This window comes from Bombus affinis, chromosome 12, assembly GCF_024516045.1.
Source record: "Bombus affinis isolate iyBomAffi1 chromosome 12, iyBomAffi1.2, whole genome shotgun sequence".
NCBI lineage: Eukaryota > Metazoa > Arthropoda > Insecta > Hymenoptera > Apidae > Bombus > Bombus affinis.
Window position 1 is genome coordinate 7947195 of NC_066355.1, and position 22171 is coordinate 7969365.

The following is a 22171-nucleotide window of genomic DNA, read 5'->3' on the forward strand; positions in this document are numbered from 1 at the left end:
CTGAAGCGTCCATTTAGCGATCCTTGCGGATGCTGTACCCCTTTCGGTCGTCTCTATACAGGCTATAGGGCAATCTCGATGGATGGCCGGGCGGATAGTCGCGTGCAGTCGCGTAGTCGCGCGGACAGAATCGCGACCAACCAGCGGGAAAAGGTGAGACAGAGCCGGATAGATGGAGATAGAGTGAGAGGAGGCTCGACAAAGCGAGCGTTTCGATTCCGGTGACACAGTGACACGGAGCCTGTCAGCGGAGGCCAGCCATTGGCTCGTTTCTGATAAATAGAACGCTACCGGGAACAGTGTCGCGAGTACCGACAATGGGGGTGCCGGAAGACCGGGGCAGCTTTAATTTCCCCCCGTAGTTCCTGGCAATTACCGCGTGGCGCACCCCGATAGCCATCTCTATCTCCGACCACAATGCACCCGGTTCCGAGTTCCCCTCCCCGATCTGCCATCAACCCCACCTCGGCGACATCTCCGACACAGTGTTTCTCAAACTCTCCACTGGCCACAAGCCCTTCGTCACTTGATAATCTTCGCCAAACGCTAACGGGAATTTCATTAAAATAGAGTTTGGAGACAGAGTTCGAGTTAAAGTCGGACTGTGGTAAAGTAGATATAGGGGAAGAGATTTTGCACCGCGTACAAAGAGATTAGGGTGATTTTGTTAAGAAAAGGGTTGCAGATGTTGGGAGACACTGGTACACCCTCATACCTAGCTGCAATCTTCGCTAGCCCTTTCGCGATTCGGAATTTCACGGTCAAAGGTGAGAAGTATCCTTACAGATTCGTCGCCCTTTTGTGATTTCTTCGTTCATTTGGAATTGTAGCAGGTACCTTTCATAGAGGTATGTTGTTTGGTTAACGCGACAAACACGGTTGGTAACGCGAATGGTTTCCTGGTACATTAAAGCGGAGAAGCTTTTGCCAAAAATCGCAGAAGTTCAAAGTCGTTTATTCAGTTTCAGATCCAGGAATTATCGACTGTGCGGCAATCCATACGGAATATTAATTATGCTTCGCGAGTAATGAACTTATGCAGATAATTACGTGCAACGACCTGTTACACTCGAGAATATATGGCGACGTGCTTCTTGAACGTTGCGCTATCAGGTTCCAAACACGCACAGAAAAAATATCGAGCAAACTCTTGAAATTCTTCTCCACAACTGCAACATGGTCTTCATAGAATTACGTAAACCGATTGAAGAGAAATTACAGACGAAACGCAATTTTGATTCTTAATGGATTAAGCGAGCTTACGAGAAAATCATACTAGTTCGTTTCCTGGTTCCAAAAATCTCTAAAAAATTGATGCAGTGATTTACCACTATCGGGTGTCTTTGAATCACAGAAATCTATCAAAGGAATATGGAGGAGATTTTGGAAGGCAATCAAAGCGTTCGCGAGAGAAACGAGCTCGGTAATACGTCGATTAGAATGCGATCGATTGATGATGCATCGCGCTCTGACCAAGGTGAACCTTCGCGAACCAATTCGTAAAAAAGATGTAACTTTGCGCGGTTCCCGCGTTTCTTGGTAATCGCGCGAGACAAAACTTGGCCAGAGACCAAAGTAAACGCGTGACGAAGATTTATCGCGCGACAGTTGCCCGGTCAAAGCCGATTAAGCCAGCCGATATCGTATCTCGGCCGCTTTTATTCGTGGAACAAGCGAATCAAGAACTGCTCGCTGGATCGCCGGCACCGAGCTGTTTAACTCATTCGTCCCAAGTCCTTCGAGGAGTTTACGAACGACTCGACTGCGATTCCGCTACGACCGCTTAAGTTTCAGCTTCTTCCTCTCCGACGAGCGAAAGATCCTTTCCCTAAATGAAGACAGACCGACGAGAGGCAGAGACTGCCGGCAACATTATCGTGTTTTAATTTAACTTGCAGCTGCACTTTAATTAGACTTCGCCTGAATGAGGAGACGTCGAGGAGACGAGCAAAGCCAGCCAGACTAAACTGACTCTCTTCCTTCCAGTTTCCGGTACCAGACCTTCTCTCGTCCATCCTCTTCCCTTTTATACAAAATGATGTAGATTGTCTTGTTCTTGAGGGCTGTCGAATTTTTGACTTCTGTACAATGATTTCTCCGTTGAAAATGATCGACGTTGAATTAAAGATATTTATCAGATTTAGGAAAAAGTTTATATATTCTTCTTTTTGGTTACCGATTAACTGATATCGAATTTCGGTCAGTAATTTGTAATTATGCACCTTAGTATGTTATCAACGAAACAATACATGGCGACCTTAAGATACCCACAGTTAAAGAAGAAATATACAAGTTCAGAAATAGATATAATATAAGAGTTAACAACCACCAAAACCTATTAATTACTCAATTACTTGACACGACGGATCAGATCCGCAGACTAAAAAGACAAAACCCTTTAAATTGTAGCATTAGATTTAACTACAATCAAACATACTATAAACTCTTATAATCCAAGTGACAATACCACGCCAAAATAATTTACTTATAATTCTCAATGAGAATTGATAGTAAATAGTCTACCAAATAAAAAAAAAAGTCATTTGTAAATGTAATGCGTGAAGTTGGTATAGGTAGAAACTTTGATTTGTGTAGGTGGTCACAACACAATTCGAGAATAATTCAACCAACACTGGGACACAGAAAAGGTGTACTTTTTTACAGGATAACGTACGGCCTTCTACGATTCACCAAAAAATAACTAATGTCGGATGGAATTTTTTACCACGTCCTTTTTGCAATTCATATCTGTATTCTTGTGTCTATCACATATTTTTATCAATGTCAAACTTCTTTACAAATAGCAATGTTAAAAATAATTCATTTTATGCACGTAAAAATCAGTGTAAAACTTTTACAACGCGGAAATTGTAGAAAAATTGTGAAGAAATTGTGTAGAAATTGCGAATGATGATTATATAGTTAAATAAAATTATATTATTGAAAGTTCAAGATATTTGAATTTTGTTTTAAAAATGCGCCTAAATTCTCGACTCTGATTCAACAAATTTCGTCATAGATAACGGTGTACGTTAAGGATACAAGGATTTTAGTTTACAGTGGTGGACAGAAGGAAGTTTAAAGTTTCTACTTTTGCATACAGTTGCGCTCGTAACCAACGCGACTCTCGCAATCCTCTCTCGTTCTCGAGGAGAGCAACGAAGACCTCTCAATAGCTACAAATTCATCAGACTTTTTTTTACTATTTAATTTGTACTTTACAATTTGTGCAGCTGGTCATTTGGTAAATTTGCCAAACTAAATTGCTAAATGACATATGGATGGCTACTCCCAGCGGGATACCATCTCCGAGTCTGCAGACTCGCCCAGGCATTTTCCAAGGATTGTAACAAAAGCCACCCAGGTCTAGCGCGATAGATCATCTATGAGACGGACGCGCCACTTGAAAATGCCAACTCTCGAGGATATTTAGGCGTCGAAGTGTCGCGTCTGGTTTATATTTTATACTTCCGATGCCGTGCCACGTCGCTGGGCAGTCAATTGTCTAGACTTGGCCAAGCAAGTGGAACTACGTGGAAATGTCCTGAAGATGTGTTTGTCAGTTTTCACTTCTACCAACTTCTTTTAGAAAGGACACACTTTCGACGCGGTCTCGTTAGTTTGTCATCCAAAATTCTATCGCAATCGCAAAACTTTCCAGCAAACGCAATCGCAACCCTAAATGTAAATAAGTTCAAGTCTAAGTTTAAATCTGACATTAAACCTAACTCGACATTTGTCAATTAATTTAATGAATTCTACGCTCTAAATCTAAAGTTAATTGAATAAGTTAGTAAATGATATTTGGTAATAAACTCGTTAGTAGTAATTAATTATTATAAATTAATAAAACATCGATATTATCGGTATCGACACTTGTAATTGAATTGCAGGTAATAAAGTGCGCAACTGAAAATAAATCATTTATTTAAATTAAACCTTTTAAATATACAACGACAAATAATTGTAGAATATTAAACTCGATTATAAAATGTAGCATGTTTTACTGAAAATGCCAGTCTTCGATAGACAATGAACGTAGAAATAGCAGTTGCTGTAAATGTTTTCCAATTAAGCGATTTCTTGCTTCATTTAAATTTTAAAACACTGCCCGCTTCGGAGAATAGCCGTTCGGACGAAACGGATGTTGCGCTTATTGCTAAATATTTTTTGGCGAGTTTGTTCAGAAGCGAATTATTCGACTGACTGCAAAATTTGATTCGACAATTTCGATATTTATCAGCTAAGTACAGATGTTGAAAATATATCCTCACGTTAAATGTCGATGCAAAATATCGATATCTGAATTGAAAACCATCGATGTTTAAAAACATTGATATTATATCGCTCATCACGAATACGAATATTAGAACGATCCTTAGAAAATGCCTTTGTCGATCAAAGTCTCTGTATTCCAGGACAAGATTCCTTTAATAGTTCGACCCGAAACGAGGAACAGATCGTAACAGTTATTTCTTTTTATTTCTGTTTCTGAAGATATAGGTATTATATCGCAATGGAACATAGAAAGTTGTCAGAAATTTCCCTTTTCCAGCTGTTTCATTTCACGCGTAATATCGCCGGCAAGAATGGATTCGTGTATTTTCCACGACGCCCTCCTTATCTGTTCGCACTTAACGAACACCCAAAACTGTCGCGAAGCCCATGACGCGTTTTATTGCTTCGCGCAACAATCGTAACAGCGTCTGGTCTCAGTTGGCGGCGGAGATCAAAGTGAATGGGAAGACTTATCGAAACTGCGGCAAATAAACTTGTAGATCGACGGGGATTAATCTCATGACCGAAATTGCTCGCGCGTCGCTATGGCTGCCTGCGACTTTCCTTCCTCCACCTAGCTTTCCCAAAGAAAATTCAGTTTTAGAAAAATTAGCCAGGAAATTTTCAATCGACAAATTTATTTTCGAAGGAACCGTACGTCGAACGAAATACCTGTGCTTGCCGGAAGAATTTTAATTACAAAGAAACGTTAAGTGAACCATCGCGAAACATTGTAGAAAAATTTAGGACAGGTTGTATTGCTTTCTGAAATAAAAATTAACAAAGGAAAACAGGTTAAACGTTTCGACAAGAGCCGCAATTTGCCAGATACCGAGAAAAAGGTATGAAATCTGGCGACACGGGGCGAGTTCCGGAAGCCGTGTGAAAGCTCGCGAAAAATTCCACGGTGGTCCCGATTCCCTTCCCATTTGAGAATCCCTGTCCGAGGTCGAGAGCACTTATTCGGGCCATAACTCCCGCACACGTTCCCTACGTTTCTGCCCTCCCGCCCTCATAAATACATGAGACGACGGGCACGAGTAGTCGGAGGGAACGGCGAAAAAGACGACAAACCAGGCAATGGGGCGGGAACGGATACGGAGCACGAGAATCCGGGACTTTAAAACAAATATATCGCGCGTAAATCCAGGCTGGATGTAAGTCATAGGCTCTGCAAGGGATGTCGAGATACATGGAGACATTCGTGCCTGAAAAAAGGGATGGAAGGAGCAAATCGTTGCTGCTTTGCTTTACATATTTCCTGTTGCGATCTCTCCCGTTAGTACCTTTCAACGAAAGAAAACGTCGTAACGGTACAGAGGAAAGGACGCAGTTTTCACCGATTGTTTTCAACGAAAATACGTTTCTTCCGGATGTTTAATTATCAAGACGTTAAATCGAACGCGATTCTCGTTTCAACGTTAGTTTCTGCTGGCGTGTTTCATTCTTCCCTGCTGGCTGCTGGAAACGATGAAATTTCCGTCCGAGCGAACCCCGTTTCCGTAATTATTTCTTAGAATGTCCTCGCAGAGAAGGAACGGAAGGGAGAGAAAGAGAGAGAAGGCTGCAACAGCAACGCGACTGCGATTGAAAGTAAGGCGCGAGAACGTGCCGGCAAAACGACGCAAAACGAAACATTTTTCCAGCGTCGTGGAAACAAATTACTTGAAAATTACTCGCTTGGGATTGACGTTTGATTGCGCCGTTGCCTTCTTTCTTCCTTTCTCCCTTTTCCCGCGAACGGCGGCGCGCGCCGTCGAGTAACCGTGCACGCGAAAAGGTAGGTCGAAGGTAGGAGGACACATTTATCCACGCTGGATACCGAAGAACAGTGTAACCTCGCCGTGTATACAGCTAAAATTGTACACAGCTGAAAATTGTACACGTGTGAAGGGTGGATGCACGTGCGCTCAACCTCTTCTCACCCTTCATCTCGTACGATTCTCTCCTCGCTAGTTCCGCCACTTTTCACTCTATCCCCCCCGTCCCTTTGCCCTTCCAACGTCTCTCTGTTTCTCCCTTCGTCCCACGTCCCGCCCCCACAGCTCCATCTCTTTCGTCTCCACGTTTCACCTCTTCGTCCCGTTTTCTCCTCTTTCTATTTACGTCGCTTTTCGCATTATCGCCTTTTTCGTCGAGCGAGTCTGGCTTAATTCAGTGGAAATTATTCATTTGCCTAATTGCCACTCGTCGACCTGGATCGTCGACGCTTCGCCGCGGAAACCTTCGCCCCCTGCAACCCCCGCCCTGCTCCCCCCCCTATCCTCTTCGACGCCGATTCCTATCCGTGACAACGACGAGTTTCGCCTTTCATTCTGTAACCGAGCCTCTCGCGTGAAAAGCATTTCGTTAATTCGCGCTGGGGAGAATCGCATCGCCACCCTTTGAGTCCGGTTCCTAGCTGCAACTGCGTTTCAAAATCTTGTCGTCAAGCCGATCGATCTAACAACATCGTGGAGAATCGCGTTCCCGAGAATTCCGAACGGTTCGGTTTGGATCCGACTACTTCGAATCTCGTAGGAAAATAAACGAAACACGCACCAAATAAGCTACATTAAAATAAATATAAATTAATGTTCAGTAAAATAAAACTTTAGTAGATGGAATCTCACGATGTTCGCTAAACTATTGCGTTGCCTAATTGTATTTGAAACATGGATCTACCAACTACAGGCAATCGAATTTATTACAATGAATACGTAACTTAGCGTAAAATAGAGATTTAATATAAAGAACCGCATAATATCCAATACATGAAACATGCATAGCTCAGCGAACCTAGTCCAAACATTGACTCGCTAACGATAATAAATCGCATTTTAGTGTACACATTTTGTTTCGCGTAAAATAACGTAAAACAAGAAATATTCGGCTCACGGAGTCTCGTAGATGCACAATATCCAATGAAAACCATCCGGTTTGTAGTCTACCGGCAACAGAGAATCGTATTCTAATGTAATAAATACGTAAATTTGGCATAAAAATACAAATTTCTGTGTATGTGTGTGATATATGTGATGACCAACAATACCTAGTCAAAACGTTGATCTACCAACGAAAGAGACTGGTATTTATTTCGAGGGACGAATTCACGTCGCCGTAGCGTCCAGCGGACCAAGGTTATGTTTCGCGGGGGTGGCACCCGGGTAAGAGTCGATCTCGCGGTGGTCGAGCGTGCATTTCCCGTGGGCGAGTACCGGGGATTCATGAATACCGGAGTATTTGCACACTGTGCGCCGATATACGCGGCAGCGCAGACACTTTCGCGGCCGTTAGTGTGCGCTTCCGTACGCGCGTGTTGAAGCTGGCCGACACGGCGGACACACGTGGAGTGTGTCGGTGTTTGGTAACGCGGCAGCAAAGTCCCTGGGGGCTTAATACGGTATGCACGTCTGTCGTTCGCGAGCTCGACCCAATGTGGGCTCGAACCAACTACCAGCTAATATTCCACGAGAGGGCCCTGGGCTACGTGCCTGGACTACCGAATACCCAGCGAAACCTGTGGAAACTCGTGATCCAACCGCCTCGTCGCGAACGGAGGCGATTTATTTTTCGCGAGAAAACCGGCTTTTGCGATCCTCAGCCACGCACAACTTCTCTTTCAGAGAGAACATTTTTATTTCTCGGTCAACACGAAGCAGAGAAATTCAGGAATAAATAAGATTTTAGCGTAAACAAGTTGCACGTTCGATGGCAGTTTTGATCGAGCAACTGGTTGTTGATAAACTAGTTCGATTGAACAATGCCACTTCAACTTTCACAATAAAACACGCAGTTCAAGTTCGCTGAACAATTCGATTGTAACCTACTTGCTGTTTAAATTTATTCTCGTTCAGTGTGTGAGGATGGACAACGATGTACGAGCTTCTCGAAAATTTAATCGATCGGCTCCACCTTTGGTAAATTTCACTATTCGGAAACGCGATTGGTATTCGAGAAATGTAGAAAATTTGCAACTTAAACATCGAAGGAATTTGTTTCCTTTGAAGTTAGAAACTAATCTAAAAGAATTGGCGAAATTAATTAAGTAGTGTACGGATTAAAACTCGGGATAACAAACGTAGCCAGGTGTCAAATCATATCGCGAAGCTGTGATATGAAATCTCTGCCATTGAAACTGCAAAATAATTCTCCTATCTTCTAATCGGTCATCTAATCAACTAACATTGTCATACTCTGAGTCATTTTCGACTCGAGAGTCATATCTTCCTAACGTTAAAAAATTTCAGAAAAACGCTAAACAGTCCTTGTTAATAGATATAATTTTCCACTACGATTTTATATCAAAATCTTTCTCAAGGTGCCTGCTAAAATTGTTCTTCCTTGTTTAAACACGAACAGGCTCGACATACGAAAATTGATTCCAAGATCACGGCGAGTGAATGAAAATATATTGCGCGATCGACGAACACGCGATATATAGATTCTGCTCCAAAAATACGGCCTGCCATCGCATCGATGATTCGCAATTAAAAATGATCGCATGGCGGGCGACGCAGGCCTCTGTTTCGAGTATCAAAGCGACGCGTTCGGATCCACGCATCAGCGGGCGCATCGATCAGAGAGCGGCGGCGGCGGCGGCGGCGGCGGTGGCGGCAGCGGGCGCGTTTTCACGGAGCCACGAGCGGGAAATTTCGGCGCGCAGCCGCGATTAAAATCCCGCGACGCATCCAGGCGGTCGACAATGGTGGCCGAAAGTTCGTTTGCGACGCGTTTACCAGTAGCGGATGGTTTTAAAGCCATCGGGGGCAGCGCGCGGGGGCGGACACCGGTGGACAGAAGGGGGGCGGCACGGGCACAATGGCAAAGCGGCGAACAAAGCCTATCCACGGGTAATTCGAAATTCGCATCGTCCTGTGCCCGCACGCCCGTAATTAACGGTAACCCCGTGTCCTGGCCCGATTAAAAAAGGACGTCGTGTAATTGCACTCCCCGAGCCGCTCGTCACCGCCTACCGCCGGGGATTTTAACGAACTCCGGGTTTCGATACCGTGTGCCAAAGGTTCGTTATCGCTTTGGAAATTCCGCGACCCAAAGGACCATTTTTTCGAGTGGCGTACTGGCTCAACCGATTCGATGGGTTTCGCGTGGCAATTTAGGCGATTTCAGTTGCACCCGAATTAGATGGTCGAGAGTCTATTAAGAGGAAGATAGCGAATGAAAAGCCGCGCGAAAGATTTCCATCGGAGATATATAGTTGGAAAATTTTGAATTCTTTTCATCGCGTCTCTGACAATTCTGTTCGAAGAGAATCTTCGCGAAGAATTTTGCGCTGCGAGTTTCAGGCTAGAGACGCGTTCTTGAAGAACGTTCCAGTGTCTCGACTATGCCTACTCAAAGATCATCGATGAAATTTCGAAACGTTTCGTACACGAACTGATTGAATAGGATTATAAAAATTTCGTCGAGCTGTCAGCATGGTCGAGACACGTTAGAGTTATTTTCCCCATTCGTCGATCATGAAAACTGTTTTGTCTTTGGGTGTGCTTATCGCAGCTCGATATCATCGACGGCTGGAAACGCGGATGGAAACGCGGCAGCTATCGATAAATATTCATCGCGCGCTACCACCTCTACGATCCTGCTCCATCTATCTTTCGGACGTTGATGTCGACGCTGGAAAGGAGCTACGTAGAAAAGGCGGAAACAAAGACAGAGAGACGCGAGCAAGAACGGAGAAAAGGGGATCGCGGGTTGTGCCGAATAATTGCCAACTATTCCAGGCACGCAGCTTAAGACGCAGGGGAAAACGGTTCTTGGCCGTGGCTGGAGGAGCGAGGGGGGCCGTGAGGCGGTCCGAGGGGACGAGACGGAGAGAATGGAGGCGGAAAATGAGAGAAACAAAGAGAAGGCCGAGGAGGAACGAAGGAACGAGCGAGAAAGTCAGACGTTGTTCCACGTTAGGGAGTTGGAGGCGAGACAAGGAGGCAAATGGGGACACGGAGAAGCAGGAGAGCGTACGAGGCCGAACAGCGGAGAACCGAGAAGGGCAGAGAGAGCAGCAGAGGAGAAAAGGAGAGTGGGAGTTGCCAAGATGGCGCCACCAAGAGTAGCAGTGGACGGAGGTAGGAGGTGAGAGGTGGAGAACGTGCTCCAGCAGGAGGAAGGGTGAAAGATAAATGACGTGTCCACCGCCTCCACCGGCAACCTCGACTGCCACCGACATCGCCGCGAAGACGCGGCGAAAGAAGAAGAAGCGGCAAGGGGCCGACGGGAAGCCTCCATTAAACATTGGCTCGCTTGCTTACCCTTTAGCCTCCCTTGCTTTTTCCTTGGCCTCCACGCTCCTCACCTTCGCTCGTGGCTTCCGTCGGGATTATGGATCGGGTTGCCAGCGAGTTCCTCTTTTTTTTTCCTTATTCTTTTTATCGCGTTTTTCATATAATTTTAGCGAAATCGTATCTCTACGTCGCGTTAAAGTTTCACGATGCTCCGGAGTATTTTCGGCAGGTGAGCGCGACTTTCACGATTTTCATCTTCTCATCGACCGCGAAGATCCGAAAGGTAGACTTAGATCGACTAATCTTTTTAATCTTTCTCCTTTCGTATCTTTATATTTACATGCTGTTTCTGTAGTTTCTTGTTATGGAATCGCGACAGTTAACACAGTCTCCGAGGAACATGTACGCATTGTTCTGGCGGAAGTTCGCGAAGCGAGAGGCGCGAAGAAACCGAGATCGATCGCCCATCAGTAAGTTGTACACGTTCTACAGAAGATGGCAAAGGCACAAGACGCCGAGAGACACCGTATAAAGCCAAAATAAAACGTTACGTACAGCTCCGCTGGCGGATGCCTTTCGCCGACAGCGTCGGATCGTGTCGCCGTTGCTGCAACAAAAAGAATAAGCAGGAATTAATCCCGAGCGAAACTTTGAAACTGGAACTCAACAAATCCACTCCAACCTCGCTATTCCTCTCTTACAAAAAAAAAAAAAAAAAAAATCTCCATCGCGAGAATTACTCATGATCCGAAAACTTTCAGCGAACAACCGAGTAACTAACCTTCTTTCTCGGAACTTCTTCAACCTCCCTCGCCCGCCCTCCCTTCTATGCGTTTCCTGTGCGTTTTCCACTCAGAGGAGCACCGGTTTACGAGTTCACGGTCCCGTGAACCACGAACTCGCGATCGGAGAGCGAAAGAGACAGAGGGGTCGAATCATCTCCCCAGATTCCCAAGCACCGAGCGTTATGAACTATCGGAAGACACATTAGCGCAAATCTGCGAAGCCAATAACTGGGCCCGACGTTCCGCGTCGCCACGGAACGGAGGTGGCTGTGGAGGTGGTTGCACGTAGTGGATGAAGAACGGCGGCAGGGGGTGAGAGCTGGCAGGGGGCACGTCACCGCCTCTGTCGTCGGGGCGTCAAATTATTCTGCGATTAATAATCCGCGCGTTACACGCGTGATCGGGCCTTTATCCCGATAGCTGGGCTCGCATCGCTGTCTCTCTTTCTTCCTTCCTGCCAGCCACCCCCCTAAAGGTATCAATGGCTGCGGCACGTCGGAGCGATTGTCCTTCTGTGTCGAGGGCATTTATCGCTCCGCGAGACGTGCATGAATCGATTGCACGCGAGCGTCCTTTAATGAAACGCGCGGCTCGTTCGTACTCTAATCCTACCTCCCACCCAAATCGGCTCCTCTCTAACTGAAAAGATTCATTAGATTGATTAAACCGCCGTGCCCGAAAATTCACCAGCCGCTGGTACTGTTCTATGGATTCCCTTCTTTTGTAGTCTTACCATCGCTAAGTGTTGAAGTTGTGCATGTACAGTAGAACGTCGGCTTTGAGTATCGGAACATTTACGGGAATTTAGACGAACCCGAAAAATCATTAGGAAATTGATAAAGCGTTTAAGGATTGTTTCTTCGTTCGAAGCTTTCTATGCATAAAGAGCATACGCATTAGGTTGTCACAAAAGTTTCTCTCGTCTCACGACGAAACGATTAATTTAATTTTTATTAAGCTAAAGACCACAATATTTCACAGATTAGGTTTCATGATTTCATATCCTTATCTCGACAAATACAATACTATGAAATTTCTAACTGCGAAATCGCAAATGCAGCAGGAAAATTAATAAAGTAGAATTAAGAGCGATTCGAATTTACCGCGATTTTATGTTTCAAGTAAAGTTATGTACTACAGGTGTATTATGAAACAAAGATTGTATATTTTAAACCGAACGAAGAAAGACAGAAATAGCAAATACATGGATCTTGCTCAGCTTTGACGTGGCAGACAGAAAATCTTAATTAAGGGGAACAATACTAGTCTATAACATTTTTCCCCAACCATCCGCAAGTACAGACATAATTACCTTCTGAATTTTCATAATTACGCCTCCATCCTTACGGAAAATGGTACGATATTCCAGTAAAATCCCGTAACCTGCTGCGATTCCTTTCGACGGTGCCGGAAGAATCGCAAGCGAAAGAGTCGGTACAAAGGAATTATATTAAGCTCGCAATATACCGATTCCTTGCTGCTCGCCCCCTCCCCCAAAACGGTTCACGCGGTGTTCGCGGAAATTCGCAGACAGTCCGCACGTTTCTCATACTCGGTCCTATCCCGCGTCGTTCCGGCGATTCCGCATTGTGCAGAGAAGAATATAAGTCGGCGCGTGCGTGTCCGTTCGTACGTGTGGAAAAGGGTGATATCATCCCCGTAATGCGATGCAGGCGCGATGATCCGGGAGCAATATACCTTGGGACGCGCACCGGGAGTCAGGACCCCCCGTAGGATAACCCGGGACCTCTTTGGCCCCGGGACATCGCGATATTGCTTGTTTTATTGGAGCGTGACACCCATTTTTTTTCACCCTCTCTCCCTGGTCTCGGTGTCTCCAACCTACCATCGCTTTGACGGTGGAAAGGGTCGGTTTAAGAGGGCGAAATTCCGCAAAAAGAGAAAAGAGACGACGAAAAATCATCTCGACTCGGATGTTTAGGCGTGGCGGAGGCGAGTTCCGGACGATTCTGGATGAAGGAGAGGGTGGCTGAGTCTACTGGGAGAGACGAAGGCGGGGGGAGAGGGGTAGGGGTGGCTGCGATAAACGAAACAGATTGTCGGAACGATCGTACCTTGGGGAGAGATACCGTGGATAAATATATGCCCGGTGTTTTATGGAAACTGTTGGGAGCACAACGAGGGGTAATTTAACGGGGGGTGCACAGTTCGGACACCGCGTTCGAGGTGAAATTTTACGACGGCTTTGGGATACTTGTTACGTAGCCAGCTTTGAAAATAACGCGACCGATCTACTTGTTAATCGGGGAAACGAGATTTATCTCGCGGCTCGTTTGGCAAAGTTTATGGCAAACAGAGTGTAAATTATTGATTTAGAGTCCTGGTTACGGTCTGGTAATCGATGTTCCGCGTCGAGAAACTACCCACTCAACAGATTAATTATCGATAAGACGACGACGTGAAATAGTTCCGAGATGATTTTTCGACGTTTGATCACCGGGGGAAGTTTTAATGCGCCGTGAAAAATAAAGCGCACGGAAGAAAGCAATTAAGGTTATTGCCTGCCCGTGACGACGACGCGAGGATCAAAGCTACTCGACGAATTAAACTCCGCGTCTCGAAGCGTATCGAGAGAGAAAAAAGGGTGGGAGAAGAGAGGAAGACGAAAAGAGGAACGGTCCAAAATTTTCGCAAAGCCGGTAGAGCACAATTTCTCATATGGAAAAGTTTCTCCTCTGTTTGCGCAACGACGAGGGGTTTGACGATGCGGGGAGAGGAACGCCAGGTTGCAGGCTTCTCGCGTTTTCCCCCGCTTTTCCCAACTTCTGTCGTCCACGAGGCGAATCGTCGAAACGATGGGACAAACAAAACCGATGCCAAACGACCCCACCACCTAAACGCGAAAGTCGAAGACCGTTTTCCACGAATTTTCAAACCTCTACCGTAGATGCACGTTTCAAAAATTTCTTTCAACTCTGATCCAAGATACAGTGGCTCGTGCAAGTATTTGAACATTTGCGCTAAATATCTCGTAACTTCTCTCTAAGTAGGTAGATTTTCGAGTTTGTTTCACATTTTACCGATATGATCGTGATAGTCGGGCCTCATTACGGTGCCAGTGAAATTACAAATCGTCCCACACTGTTTCAAATACACATATTCACGAAAATTTCTATAAATGCCCCGTCGAATGATTGAAATTGACAAAAGTGGACATACATAGCTTTCAAATTATAATAGATAGCGATTTTTCATCGTAATGAAGGAAATTTCAAAATGTATCGTACAACACGTACAAGGTATTTCTAAGAGAGTCCCACGAGTATTCAAATACTTTCGTCAGCTATCGAATACAGGGACACTGATTATCCAGCTTCGTATCACACACATCGAAGAAGAAAAATGAAAAATCAGCTGCCAGTAGAACGAGTGTACGCAGAAACGAAGGAAAAAGCAGAACGAAGGGCGGACGAGAAAAAGGGATGTAACAGGCACGACGGTAAAAAGAGAACAGAAAGGAGAATCTAGTAAATTTATCAGTGGTCATCCGAGGGCGGAACCGTCGGGGACAAATTCCATCGCGAACATCGCCCTCTTTTGCGAACCCGCTCGAAACCTACACCCCCGTCCACCCGCTTTTCTCTGCGCGGGGATGGTTGGCTGGTTCGTTGGCTAGCTGCTGCTACAACCCTCCCCCCCGATCTACCCTTCGACTAGCGTAAGTCATTGCGGCTGACCGGAAGTCACAGGATCACCGGAACCAGGGATATTTATGCGAGCTCACCCACCGACCGGGGCATTACCCGTAATAAGGAAATTGCGAATTTATTACGTACCCACCCTCCGTCTTCCTTTCCTGTGCGCGATTCCCGCCCCTCCCACCCCTGGCCTGATATTGTCCGAACAGGGTGGCAGAGGAGGAGGTTCGGACCAAGAGTTATTTCGGGTTTTATGGGTCCAGACTGGCCTGGGTCATCCGGCAACGTTCCAGATGATGGGGGAAAAAGCTGGAGATTCTACGAGTTGGTGGATTCGGCGGTACGAAATCTTAGCTGGCATGGAACGCGTGTACTTTCTTTTACGAGCTCTCAGGAGCACCTTTGGTGGTTTCTTATGCCACGATAGCGAAGAGAGAGGAAAAAGAAAATCCTTTCTTTCGAAAGTTTAACACGTTGCACTAACAACGAAGTCGCTCGAATTATCGCGGGGATGATACGATTAGATTTTATGTCATTTGATTGAATTAAGAATCTGTAGATTAAACGTAATTGTGGAATATGCTGAGAAATGGTAAACAAATTGGATTCTGTAAGCGATGCTTCGTGTAGAAATTGTTTTGCCACATAAAATTCAAGCGAATTTATCACGGAATATCCATAATAAATCAAATTATGAATATTAAATGAAATTATGGCGAGCGAATTAAACAATTTTGAAAGCTGATTAAACAATTAATTAATTGCCCCGAGGCACGACGAAATACGCAATTACAACGTATCCGGCATGTCGAATTAAATATCGTTCTATTTTTATGGTTACACCCGACTCCTCTCCATCGGATCCTCTCATCCCCTGAAATTAATCGAAATCAATATCGCTTCCCGGTGCACTGAACATTTCATACGTTTTACATATTTTCTTATTAAAAAAAAAAAAGGATTCCCATTTTTGCCACTTAGAAAATTAAATAAAATTAAGCAAGTCTATAAATCAGTGGCCATTATCTCGCTCGGTATTAGACTTTTGCTATCAAACTTTTCATAATTCTACCGATCACTTAGAAGATTAAATAGGAACAGAATTTCTTCCAACTTTATTATTTGATAAAATCTAGAACAGACTAACCTTTCCCAATCTTATTGAAATTTCCTATGGAATATACGAGGAATTTCCAAAAAGCTACGAACTTCTCGAACGACTCGATACAGGAGTATCTCGAAATACGAGATAATTGCGTTTGAGATATTCTACCATACGTACAGGCTAGAGAGGCTTCGTAAACGCGTTTTCATCTCGCGGCGACGAGACGAGGAAGAGTGAATGGCCGCGGGCTAGGAGCGGAAAAAATCGTGTCACGGGATCTGGATACTGTGGGCGAAAGCCACGGGGGACTATTAGCACACATCATCGACAGTCGGGTCGCTGCTCGTGATGCGTCGGCATTGTTGTGCCCGGTTGAGCGCTGGCAGGAGGCGTGGTTCCGCGATAATTCATTCTTGATTGCGTGTCTGATACATACGACCAGTAATTATACCGCGGTGCCGCGTGCATCGGTCTCGTACTCCAAATCATTTCGCGGGAGGAACTCGCGCCGACTCTGCCTGTCCTCTCCTCGCTCGGACAATCCAGCCCCTTTGTTTCCGACTTTTCCTTCTAGCTCCTTTTGTATCTGTCATTTTGTTCCCGACACTTTGCCCTATCGATGAACAAAGAAATTATCAAATGTCAAATTTGATCTCCTCTTCGATCTAGCTTCAAACTGGAACAAATTTAAACCTGAACTACGCGCAGAATAGTCAAGCTGGTTGTATCGGTCAGAAATTTGCATTTTATATTCTAACAGCGATATCTGAAAGGATTTTAACCAAACACGATATTAATACGAATTTCACTTCGTTTGTAAACCAAAGTGAAGCAAAATGGAGATACGTCGTCGATTAAAATGAAAATATAATTCGTTTGTACGACTTATATAATGTTTCTAGCAAGAAATTCGTATATTATGCTCGTTCATTTTATTTATCGTTTATTAAGACTTCTCGTTACCTGCGAGTAAAATTGAATACCAAGTGGGCAAATCCTCGTAGAGTACCGCTCTACTAGAAGTCTCGTAGAGTAGTCTGTCTTCAAATACGCTATACTCGTTGCGCTATGAAGAACGGAATGTACTTCTCGAAGAATCTTATCGATTCAAGATATTCCAATAAATTAACATCGTCGATGCAAAGATACGTAGGAAGTGTGAACGTCGAAAAAAGGAGAAGGAAAAGGAAAAGCGACGAGGTTCACGGAGCAGAGACGCAGAGACGAGGAATTAGAAATGCAGAGCCACGTTCTCGTTCGCCGGGGATATTAAGCCGAGTCCTTAGCTTGATGGATGAAACGGGACTTACGTTACTAGCCGGTATCCGGCGATGTCCGTGTTCGTGCATCATCAATAACTCTCTCTCTCTCTCTCTCTCTCTTTCTCTCTCTGGCTCGCCTATCGTTCCCTTCTTCTCACCGCGACGGAGGACTATGATCGCGACACAACCTCTCGGATCCTCTCGAGCCGTGAAAACGTCTCGGTAGGATGTTTAATGCGACCACGGGCGATGCGTGACCCCTACACGATCGTGGTAGATCGAAGGTGTAACTTTCGGTAAAGAAGAGGCTGCTCTGTTCGTTAGTCCTCACTTGTCATTTGTCAGGAATACGTGTCTAATGACGGCAGCCGCGTGATTATGAAATAATGGTACCTGTCGGCCCTCTTGGACGATGGAACCCGGCTCTCGTCTGGAAGCCGTTAATGGCATCGCGTAATCGTCGTCGTTAAGTCGACTCACGCCGTTATCTCTGTCCCTTCTCGCTTATTTATTGGACTGTGTGTTTCTATATAGATCTCGAAATTTCGTGTATCACATGGTACGCGCGAATTTGACTAGACACTGCAGATAAGGACAAAGGTTGTTTAAACCACTGGCACATTTAGGTCGAGCAGATCTGACTTTCTGTCGAGACGAATTAACCCGTCGCTCGAATTCTCGATCGCGTAAATATAACAACTTTTTAGTTATGCGTCTCCGTTCTTCCTATCCGATGTGTCAGTTTTGTTAGAAATAAATCGTATTTGTACTTGCTTAGCTTCAAATTCTATAGAAGGTTCTATTTGAAAAAAAAAACGGCCCCATGGTTGAGCAATTTGTTTCATAAATCGCCATTGCTTGTGAACGATTCCTAAGTTACATCGCGTCTCATAGTTACAAAAGCACCAAAAGTTTTCGATTCTTACATGCGTATCAGCCATTACGATTCGAGAGAAAGTACACCATATTCGAGATCGTACTGACAAACAATTAATCGCCTTTTACACAAACGTACAAGATAACCAGAACAAAATATCTGCGATAACACGCGACAGAATAAAACGATTTGGCATCTCGTTTCTTTAGTTATACTTCCATGAAACACTGAATTTGCACAGACTCACTCCGCTCACATTCCCACCCCCTCCTGCCGCGGTGACATTCTTTCGAAACTCCTCGAACCTACCCCTACTCTCTGTACGTCATCAACGGCACAAGAGCAAAGCAAAGAGAATTACTTAGCGCGATGAATTTTTAACTAGCACGCCCTCGGCCGAGAACGAGCAGCTTTCCGAAGAATTTGGTCGCGCGGGCCTGTGCTCGCGTTTACCTTCTGAAACCTCGGGGGAGGCTGGCTCTCCCTAAAGAATTTCCGCCCTATAAACTTCAAATCCAATCTGTGCCAGTACATCAGCCGGCCAGCAAACATAACCTTAGCAAAATATTGGCGTTGCTGGTGTGCATGGCCCGCGCGCAACTTCCAACGTACGTACGCGTGCTTGTGTGTGTGAGTGCGCGCGTGTGTGTATATGTGTAGAGAACGAACCTGCGCAACCAGGTGGTGGTCGATCCCGTCAGCTTCGAGCCCGTTCCTCGAGAACTCGAATCGCGGCTACCGGGGGTTCCAATGGCGCGGCCAAACACGAGGGTGTGTTGGTACATATGGTGTATCGTGAAACCCCCGTAGGCTGTTTGGCCGCGCGTATACGAGACCGGCATTATGCTGGCTTGATTGGGTAACGGCAAACGTTTGCTCTCGCCGTTACCGGCTTCAGGATCGGTGCATTGACCTGTTTCGCTGGATCTCCATCGTCATCGAACATTCATTGACTCTACAGGAAACGCAATTTTCCCCGCTACTTTAAATAATTGCCCGTGGCTCGTGATATTTTTACTCTGCTGGCCGATACGGTTGTCGCCTCTGTGACTTTCAGTCGTTCGAATCTTTCTTGTTTGTTCTTGGCAATAAAACGAATCGCGAAGAAACGAAGTGACGAAATGATCGAGCATACACGGTCAGAGTTCCAATTCGAATCGGAAAAATCTAATTAAGCGCAGTAGTTTATACAGCGTTTGTATTAGATCCGATTATCAGAGAATAAATTCAGCAACGTTTGGTTTAAATTTAAATATCTTCCAAGTTTATTCTTCAAGTATTCGGTCGTTACGTCCACCCTTCGTTAAATAGTTTTTCATTAAATTCCTCACATAGCTCGACCAGAAACAAAAGCAACAGAATAGGAAAATTATTGCAAATGCACGATCGGAAATATAGTTCAAACTTACGATTACGAAAAGGGTTGGACAAAATGAATACTAAATCGATCATAGATGATTTCTAGGTCAAAAAAGGTACAGGATAACTTAATAATCGAGGATACAGTCAAAGTTCCAATACAAATGAGAAAAATCTAATTAAATGCTGTAGTTTATACATGCTTATACTGAATTTAGTCCAGTGAATAAACTCAAACACTTTTACTTTAAATTTAAATACGCTCGAAATTTGTTCAGCCAGCCCGTCATTATCGAAAGTCCCTTCACCCTTCGTTGAAAAGTTTTTCATTAAATTCCTCACCTAGTTCGACCAAAAACAAAAGGAACACAGAATAGGGAAATTACTGTGAAAATACACTACATCGATTGAAAAAGTAGCTGAAGCTTACGATTACGGGGAAAGAGAGGAATAAAATGGATGCTAAATCAACCGTAGAAGATTTCTAGGTCGAAAAGGATATAGAATATACCGGGAAAGGGTGATTCTACGACGTTCAACGTTGAAAACGAGCCTCCAAGCTGGCTCTGTTAATTCTCTGTGATCACGAGATACGAGATACGTTTCCAAAGCAGAAGCTAGACCGACGAACAGCCCGCGAAATGCATTTTGTTGGCGCCGAGAGGAGAGATACCTTGCGCTTTTCTCTTTCTCTCGTTTCGCCACTGTTGGGCGCGTCTTTCTTCGTTCTTAGTAGCCTCGCGTCGCCGAATGGATTCGTCACGGCTGCATTAGCGAAATAAATTGCCGGCCCCGGCCACCGTATTCACTTTCAGCCTGGCACGGAACATTTTTTCCGCCACCTGTGCCACCGAGCGTAATCATGCAGATTTCGACGAGGTGCCCTGGCAACCAGAGGAATCTTAATTATCTCAATTTCGCGGCTGAATCTCTGAATGCGTTCGTACGCTGACACAAATCCCTCGCCACCTTGAAATTTCTCCAGTTCCACTGGCTCATTTTTCGAAAATTCTATACCTCGCGCGTTCCATATCCTTAAACGCGACATAAACTTATCCATGGATCTGGCGTGGTCGCTTTGAGAGACGTATAAAATATATAATATTCATGTTCTATTAAAGCGCCATTATTTCGTTCCACGTAGAAAAACTACAAAAAATACTCGCACGCTATGGTATTAGGTTGTGGTAAAAGTTTCTTTCGTTTTATAAGGAAACAATATATTATTATATCGAATATATTATTTTATCTAATCCTATATGCTGCGTCTTGTTCAATTATTACAAAATTAAAAGAAGAAACTTTGTGCACAGCCCAAAATATATCATAGTACATTTATTAATATTAGTATTAAATAATGTCTAAATACATATACGAAATTTCTCATACAATTAAAATGAAACGTAGAATTGGATAAAAAAATATGCTTCATTGAAAGATAAAGCAACGTGCAGATACTTCTTGCAGCCACTGTATCATTCGTTCGTTCCACCTGTATCAAATTCGCGCTCGCGTCAAACTAAAACGGATCGAACTGCGACAAGGACGTAAATGAGTGGGTAATGTAAACGAAAAATGGCGAACTTCTCCAAGAGAAATCTCGGAGCATCAATCTCGTAAAATGTCGTAAATGAGTCGCGTCCAACTCAGCCCGGCTTTCGCATAGCCCGTTGCGTTCTCGCATCCAATAAGCAAGTTCGCGTGGAACGCGATCCGTGACGCGTAAAACGCGCGCACGCGTGTGTCGGTTGAACCGTGGTCCGTTCTAGAGACCGCTATTAGCAGGAGGCTCTCGTCGGCCACGTCGTGCCGCTGCAAACTTTCAAGTAGTTTGGTAGACACATGGCGTGGCAGCGTCCCGAGTTCTGCCCTCTCGACCAATCGCAATTATCCCTAAACACCGAGCTGCCACTACATCTGTTCCCTTTTCGCGTACTGAGGCTGAGCGCTGGCGAGAGCACGCGCGCGCGCGCGCCACCACGTGGAACTCGAGAGCAGAGGAACACAGCCGAAGGAGAATCGCGAAGGAGAACTTTGCGGGGAACTACCGCCGCGAACTTCCACTTCTCGACGGTTAATCCGAGTTTCGGGAACAAGTTGGACCAACCAACCCCATGTCGCCGCGCAATCGCGTCTGCACGAGCAAGGCACTCGCTGCTGGAATTTCCTCGAACGTTTCTGTGGAAGAAGCGGTTGGATGGAGAGCGAAATGAAATTTGTTAGGAAAATTTCTTTCTGGTTTTCAACACTCCACGGCACCGAGATAGAATTATTGTTTAAATCCGATGTAGAACGATTTCGGAGAGATTTGTAGAACGGAACGCGCATGTAATAAAAGGAATGCTTATCTCGGAATGTGTGACAGCTGCGTAGATACGCGATACGTATCGTAATCAGAAAGAGATCGCGATGGGTCCATTTTCTGATCGTTTAACAAAACGTTTCCCATTAGCCTATTTTTGGCTGAACAGCCTGGTAGTTTCAACTGTAATTAATCGTACAAACAGTGGACGAATGACTGTGAGAGTATAATTACCGAAATACCGAAATTAAATTGGACTCTAGACGAGATACTTAAGCACCATACTAGCCCCATGTTGGACAATAAAATGTCGGACAACGGAA

At 44.9% G+C, this 22171-nt stretch overlaps 1 protein-coding gene across 15 annotated transcripts in view; it reads right to left on the bottom strand.

Moving 5' to 3' along the window:
• The window catches only part of LOC126922562 (transcription factor Sox-2), a 359193-nt gene that overhangs the window by 210421 nt on the left and 126601 nt on the right, over positions 1-22171 (bottom strand). For 14 of the 15 annotated variants that reach the window (XR_007712835.1, XR_007712832.1, XR_007712829.1 and 11 more), the window contains one exon: positions 11055-11106. The exons of the other annotated variant lie outside the window; for it this stretch is intronic. The gene's annotated coding sequence lies outside the window, so the exon portion shown is untranslated. The remainder of the gene's footprint in view (positions 1-11054; positions 11107-22171) is intronic. 15 annotated transcript variants of the gene reach the window in all.